Source organism: Panulirus ornatus, chromosome 19, assembly GCF_036320965.1.
Source record: "Panulirus ornatus isolate Po-2019 chromosome 19, ASM3632096v1, whole genome shotgun sequence".
Classification (NCBI taxonomy): domain Eukaryota; kingdom Metazoa; phylum Arthropoda; class Malacostraca; order Decapoda; family Palinuridae; genus Panulirus; species Panulirus ornatus.
In genome coordinates, this window is record NC_092242.1 from 8515119 (window position 1) to 8522737 (window position 7619).

Here is a 7619-nt window from a genome sequence, read left to right on the forward strand (position 1 = left end):
TGAACCATATGGTTCGGATCGAACCTCTGTTATGCATAGACACAGAATACGGCGCTGAGCCAAACACACCTGAGTGTCTGTCTGATTGTGAGTGCCAGGGCTTCTTGGCCCAGCTAAGTGGCACCTTCTCCCATCCTGACTGGATGGTGCCAACTCCAGCCCGGGGAATCGAGCCAACTCCCTCCCTCCCTCCACTCTCTCCCTCTCCCCTGTGAGTTTTGCTTCTGCTTGCTGTTCGTTTCTGCCTTCATTCGCCCCCGGATGCTGCTCTTATCTGATAACTTTATTCACCCACGGAGCGGGATTTTCCTACTGCCATGACTAAAACGAAAAGAGAAAACAGGATAAATTCAACAGGCAAAATGGGGCACAACAATAGCAAATGCTGACAGATACCAAAGAAAAAAAAACTGATACAAAAACAGAACAGCCAGGTTGTGCAACAGCAGCAGTGGCAGCTGCAGAGGAAACAGGTGGCGAAATAACTAGCAGTGACAGGAATATAACCGTAGCAGGTAAAAATGATGTAAATATGCTAACTGTGGCGAACACTGAAACGAAAGCAGAAGCAGTTTTTGGGCGTTCCAGAGACAACAGGTGGTAGAAGCAGCCAGCAGTAACAACAGTAGGAGGCGACGAAACAACAGCAAAAGGGGAAAATAAATACTAGGCTGTGTTACAGCGGCGTTAGGTTAATGGTAGAGGCAGGCACAGCTGCGGGTAAGATGCCACAGCTGGTGATATCAAAACTGTGGTGGTAAATATCATACAACAGCGATAACAGGTGAGAGTGTCAGCCACTGTGGTTGAAGTAGAGTACAGTGACTAGCGGTGGTGCTTGCCTCCCTCACTATGAGGGAGGGATGATTCATCGCTGAAACAGCCGCTCAAGTTCAATGGACAGAGAATGATCCCATGAACCTCCTTTATGGCCTGATATAAAGATGATTAATCCCATGTGTCACTCTGGTGCGCCATAATCATTATATGATATCAAGGTTATCGGCAAGAGGGCAGTCTTTGCTTTACCAAACTTTACTTTGCGAAAATTAAGACATGTATTCACAGAAACAAACGAAGCACACACAAAAAAAAACAATCATAATATAGTATTAAAAAATATACAGACGTGGACTGACTCAAGAAATATTCTCCTTAAACCCAGCTTACTGGGCACTTCTAAACACACACAACACATGAACGGTACACAGATATTTACAGTATAGCCTATCACTCACTTACACCCGCACAGAACAAAACATCTTCAGCGATTGTGAGATTATGGACTAACGAGGCCATACATCCTCTCTTGCTAGTGGTCAGCTGAACTTCAGTGGGAAGACTTCTTATGAACTAGTTATTTACATGACACAAGTCATCCCATTTGTGTCACACTCTTCATGAGTAAATACTCACGACCATCCTGCAATGACACACCTGCCTCCTTGCGGGTGTATTCTGCAGGAGGACGAGTCTACATCACACAACTGACGACGGAGGCGCACACCGAAGGGCTTGGACGCGTTAACTGATATACGATCTCAGTCTACGTCCTGGACACCTTGCTATTCCCCTGTCGCACGGTTTAGGAGGGGGAAACAAGCTCGTAAAGTAGAGTTGCGTGCCCATAAAACCTGCTTGATTGGACCTTGGACCAATAAGTGCAAGAAATAGACCACACCTCGTCCCGCTGAGTTCAAGAAGATTCGACTCGGTATCTGTCCTTCAGATTCACTTCTACGTCTCGGCTGTGGGGGATGAACAGCTCTGCCCTTGGAAAAGACTAACTTAAATCACTCACGAATACTTACGAAGTTACTTAGATAACTTACAGTACTTACAAAGACCACTAAAATGCTGGGCAAGCGCGTAGCGCTCGCTGTAGGAAAATTTAGCTTCACCAAGACCGAGTCAGTAGTGTGTGTAAGTTTGTGGACTCATGAAAGCCAACAGCCTCCGCGGGGTTCAAGCAGAAAAATAATACAGCCACCTGGGCCAACGAGACATTTTTTTTTCTCTTGCTCCGGTGACACAGAAAGTCGTACACATCAGAAAGACCACTGCAGGAGACCTCTTCTCAGGGTAAGAATATCTGCTCTAAAAGTACGAGAGTTTGGTCGCCTCTCCCCAGACCCCACCTGTACAATAATTTCCTTCAAGGGTCAGTACAGGTTTCCTCTGCAGACGGGAGAATGCTAACGCAGGTCTCACCTCTATGGGTACATGTTCCTTTGCACGTGATTCTTTTATTAATCTTTGGTGTCGGAAGCTCCAGTCATAGACGAAAGTCCACGTCGAGGCCAGGCCTTTCTATATTAAAAAATAGAGCGGCTAATGAAAGGGATAAGGAAGACACAAGGGCAAGTATTAAGTATTACTTAATAAAAGGCCTAAATGACCTAAAATCAATATGTGAACCCCAGATTCGAGCTCAGTATGAATATATAGTAATTATACTGAGAACTCTTACCTAGAATATACTGTGAATTCTTACCCTTTCCAAAATACCAAAAATTGCAGGTAAAATTAGTTCAGGGAATTATTTCTTATCCTAAAACCTTTTATTTTTGTTTGTTTTGTTTTGTTCAGACCATTTTTTGATCCAAAAACTATTTTGTTTTTTTTAAATAAAATATATCACTATAAGACGCTTCAGTGATTGAAATAATCACGAAAAATATCTCACAATGCTTCCCTAAGCCGATACACACCCAAAGAATACGAGGCGAATAGTCAAAGAATTAAACGACTATCTAGATACTTAATCATAGACCTTAAAATGATCCCCAACATATATTTTCAACCAAAAATTCGTAGTCAACATGACATACATTCATTACAATGAGGTTTTCAGGGAATTCCATTAACCCTCAGAAACATTATGTTCCTATATTCCTCCTTTTCTACTCTGCAAAGTCCATGGGATAGTATGCTACCATTTCAAGGCCAATCACTTCCTTGCCAAACACCAGTAGACATTTGGGAGGGAAAAAAATATATAATGCCGCACCTCCAATTCAACTACATCTGTGAAGCACGAAGGAAACATCTTGTTTTCATACCTGGATCTTACAGCGGCATTTGATCCCAATGACAATGACATTTCTCTATCAGCTTGAGTCCTTTGGTATCTCAGGATTCCACAGAAGGGGCTTCCACAGAGGCTTCAGACACCAGGAAAAATGCTCATTCGTCTTAGTGGCTCTTCAAAGACTCAAGAGATTGCATCTGGAGTACTGAAATAGTTTAGAATTAAAACCCTTTCCTTTTCGTAGTGTCTTTATAAAATTGGTAATATCTGTTAAAGTCCAGCTTTGTTCCTTCCCCAGCGGTACGACAACTGATCCTAGTCTTTACATCATTGTCATATTACGCTGAAGTAATAAAATTCTTTACAATGTACAACAACTGGTTCTTGTTACCTACTAAAGAATACGTGCTTTGCAGTCAGCCTTTAGAATTATGTCTCGGGTAATTCTAACCCCGATATCTGCACGGCTATAGACGAAAATCAATCAACCCTAACCTGATATAAGTTATGGCAGTAGGGGTGTTAATGCGACCAGAAACAGGAAAGTATATAATGCAGGCAGCGACAGAAATCAGAAATCTGGTTTACCGAATGTCGGACAGTTGCCACGAAACGCATATAACGTTAAATAAGCGTCTGCTCTCCACTAACATGCACAGACAAGTCTCGAACCCATGTTCTGAAATGTTAGGAGCGAGAACGGTGGTGGGTACTCGTACCCACTGTGCCACCGAGGCTTTGAGTATAATTCAAACCAATATTACCAATATATTACACACTCCGGGCCACAGCCGGGGTGGTATGTTGGCTGAACACTTTGTGAAAGTGACCTTATTGTCACTTAATGGGAATATCCGATTTACGTAAACGGATTCGAGTAGATTGGTCTGGCTAGAGAGAAACGCTATAATACTACTACTACTACAATAGCGTGTGGTAGTGGGAAAAAAAAAAACACCTACATTTTACCCAATGAAGGTATGTTAACCCATGTGGTGGTCTGTTATATCAGGGGTGTGTACCAGCCACATGTTGCCATGTAAACAGGGTAAAAGATCTCAAATTTCTATGACTTGTTTCACCATTTATAACAGGAGGTTACCTTCTTCAACGACTATCCCAATATATATATATATATATATATATATATATATATATATATATATATATATATATATATATATATATATATATATATATAAAAGCGCCACGTTATTAGCCGGTACACTTAAAAGAACTTGCATATGTAAACCATCACAGGTAAGAGTAACACAAAAAAAAAAACGCATTTCAACCGTGATCATACGAGAATGTAAAGATTATCCAACCCAAAAAGATTCCATTGTGTACCAGATAAACTTAGAAGCCTCTTGCACGGGGAACAGAGTTACATAATGCTACCTAACCTGACAGCCAGGGAGCGACGAACTCCGGGAAATCTATTTTAGGAATGTGGGAAGTCGGGATGTGAGGGGGACGGAGTCGGCAAAAAGTGATGGATGAGGAACTTGTGAGGCGAGGGAAGGAGAAACAGGAAGGAATTAGATGGATGAAAGTGGGGAGGGGGTAGGAATCTTCAGGTGATGGGGAGAATAGAGCGGAAGAGGAAGGAAAGGAGGGGGAAATGATGGCAGAGTCAGAAGGGGCCGGGAGAAGTAAGTGTAGAAAAGACGTGTGGGAGAAAGTAACGGCAATGTTTTCAACAATCCAAAGTTTGGTACGTCGGAGATATTACAAGTGCAGTGTAGGGCACACTGTCCTGCAGAGGTGACCGAAGGCTGTGTGTGTGTGTGTGTGTGTGTGTGTGTGTGGCAGGCTGGAGGAAGGAAGGCAAGGAAGTCCTGCAGAACCCGACGATGGCCCGTGGTGCAGGTCAACATCTCTGTGGCAACATGCCAACGGGTCTGTGGGCTACGGCTAAACGACTGCAGGGACACATCAGTAGCTCTGTGGGATAAACTAACGGCTCTGTGGGACAAGCCAGATGTTATTACAGTGGACAAAACAACCCATCGCGTGATAGACTAAGGGCTCTATGTACTCAGCTATTAGTGGCTCTAGCTCTAGATGACAGTTTCATATTCCAATGCCCTCTAAATTTAACCGAATCGTAGAAACCCAGAGGACGCTACTCTTGAGGTCACCAAAATTATATAAGAATTCAACTTTTAGGGCAATCCAACTTTCCTCTGATCTAACTTGACTCCATCTATCATCAGTGGACGAAAACAATACTCAAACATCTATCTACCATACCTAACTAATGGGGACTCTAAGCACACGACTTAACCTATTAGAGAAATGATTATAATCTATCCTTACTAACAAACACCTAGCCTAGTCGGTAGGATGGATAACCATCATAAAGGAAAATCACAAGAACGAACGTCAAAACATGGCAAAAAAAAAGGAGAAAAAAGCGTGTTTCCATAAGCGAGGAGCTAAGATTCAGTAGCGAGTTTATTTTCATAGTGTGTGTGTTAGTATGCGTACACGGGCGAGGCTTGCTTCATCCTGGGCAATAAATACCCTGAGAAGAGATGCAGAGCGAAACGTTGTTTACTGACTCGGAAGTTCAGCAGTCTTGTGTACGTTTTCCACGTACCCAACCAGACTCCCAGTGTTGCCCTCCCTCTTTTCCAACAGTATCCTTTTCCTCCCTTAATCCTCTTCTTCCTCAAGGTCGGGGCTTTCTTGCAATATCGTGAAAGGTAAGGTGAAGTGGCTTAATTCAGATTAATTTATGAGGCTAGGTACGTGGCTAAAGATAGCTCTGTTTAGAAGGGGACTTGATTTGGTTAGGTAGAGGTTTATTCTGGTTAGGTTAGGTTAGGTAGAGGTTTATTCTGGTTAGGTTAGGTTAGGTAGAGGTTTATTCTGGTTAGGTATGAGGTATAAAATGGTCAAAATTATGTAAATCAGGCCACCTTCTTTCATAATAGAAGTGTTCCACCCTGCTTCTCCTCTTGAGGGCAAGGTGATTCGTAATTTTCAAAACTACATTTGTTATCATTAGAAGTAATGCTGACGAAGCCTTGCCACAATACTACTGCATAAGACCCTCAATTGAGCACAACAATATACAACACCTTGTGGGTGATGGCTTGGCCTTTTATAACTTAATCCCTTAACGGCCAGGGCAAGGCTTGGTCCAACCTTTTAAAAACAAAATCTAACCTTCAATTCTTCTCGCCCTCACTACTGCATGACCATACCGACCTGCTCAAGAGGGTTAATCTGCCACTTCAGGCCATCTGTAACCTAACTTTACTATAATCCTTTCTCTTGATCCTCCGCTTGAAGTTAACGTTTTCCTGTAGACGCTGCTTCTCCCTCTATTTCGGAAACAACATTATAATTGTTCGGTGTGCCTGTGTATTTCAAGATGGCCGGTCCATCTTCCCTGTATCTATTTTCGGCGCCGTACATACGTGTGTGTATGTGTTAGCCAGGGGCACCGTTGTATCATAGGGTATGTTGTGTTTTGTAAGGGATGGCGCTGAGGGGTGACTATAGAATACCTCATTATATATCTGTTATCTTTACTTGGAGCGGGAGTTGAAAGCTTATTTGCTTATAATGGCGAATAATTCCTATATTCTAATTTCCTGCATATAGCTGATGATGTTGGATTATTTTTACAACAGGAAAAACATGAATAGGTACGATGTAAAATGAATATAAGCAATAACTATGGGTACAAGAAGCAGGGGTATACCATACACAGGCTTCAAGGCAAACGCTTGAAGTCTGAAGAAGGGAACAGCCTTTATTTACCTGGCGTGTTGAAGATATCCCTCATCATTCCTCATCTTGATTCTGGAAATGAGGTGTCTGGTGCAAACCTTGACCCTCCGTCACCATCCATCACGCTTCGTTTTCCATGGTTTTCACTTTGAATACACATCTGAAAAAAACAGTATATTGTAATATGGTAATTATGCATTATATTTACGTATAACTATGCTCTTTTCATATTACATTATACTCCTTCTCCAGGGTGTGCGCTACAGCCAGTGGCAGGGAAAGGATGGACTCCTAAGGAGTGAGTTCTTCAAGATTAATACGCGTCGTATTACAGCACATGGAGTCCGGTAATGTCTGTAATTGAACCATCAATTTCCAAAGTAATGGTCTGTCTTTAAAGGCTGTACATAGATCGACAGAGATAACTGTCTTCCATCAGTGACGAGTGGAATAATAAACAAATTGATGTTTATCCTTTACGCACACGGCCTGCATGCACAAAGCTCACGGCCCTTCTTCCTTTCAAACCCCTTAATCCTCAAAATCGCAGCCTATCGTACATGGACGCCACGTACTGAGCACAAACGACACGTTACCCTAAGCCTCGTCCTTGACTGTAAACCCTCTCACGCCCTCCCTACCTCACTAGTTCCCTGCTGCCCAACTTAAATGCCAGCGTTTCTCTCTCTCGCTGTGACACATTAGCCACGTCAAGTTTCTACCTCTGTAGAGGCTAATTAAAAAAAACACTCATTGTATCACAACTTTACGTAAGCTTCGTATGGTGAATTGCCCGTACCAGTTAGTTAGTAAGAAAGAATCTATGTGGTTTTTCTTTTTT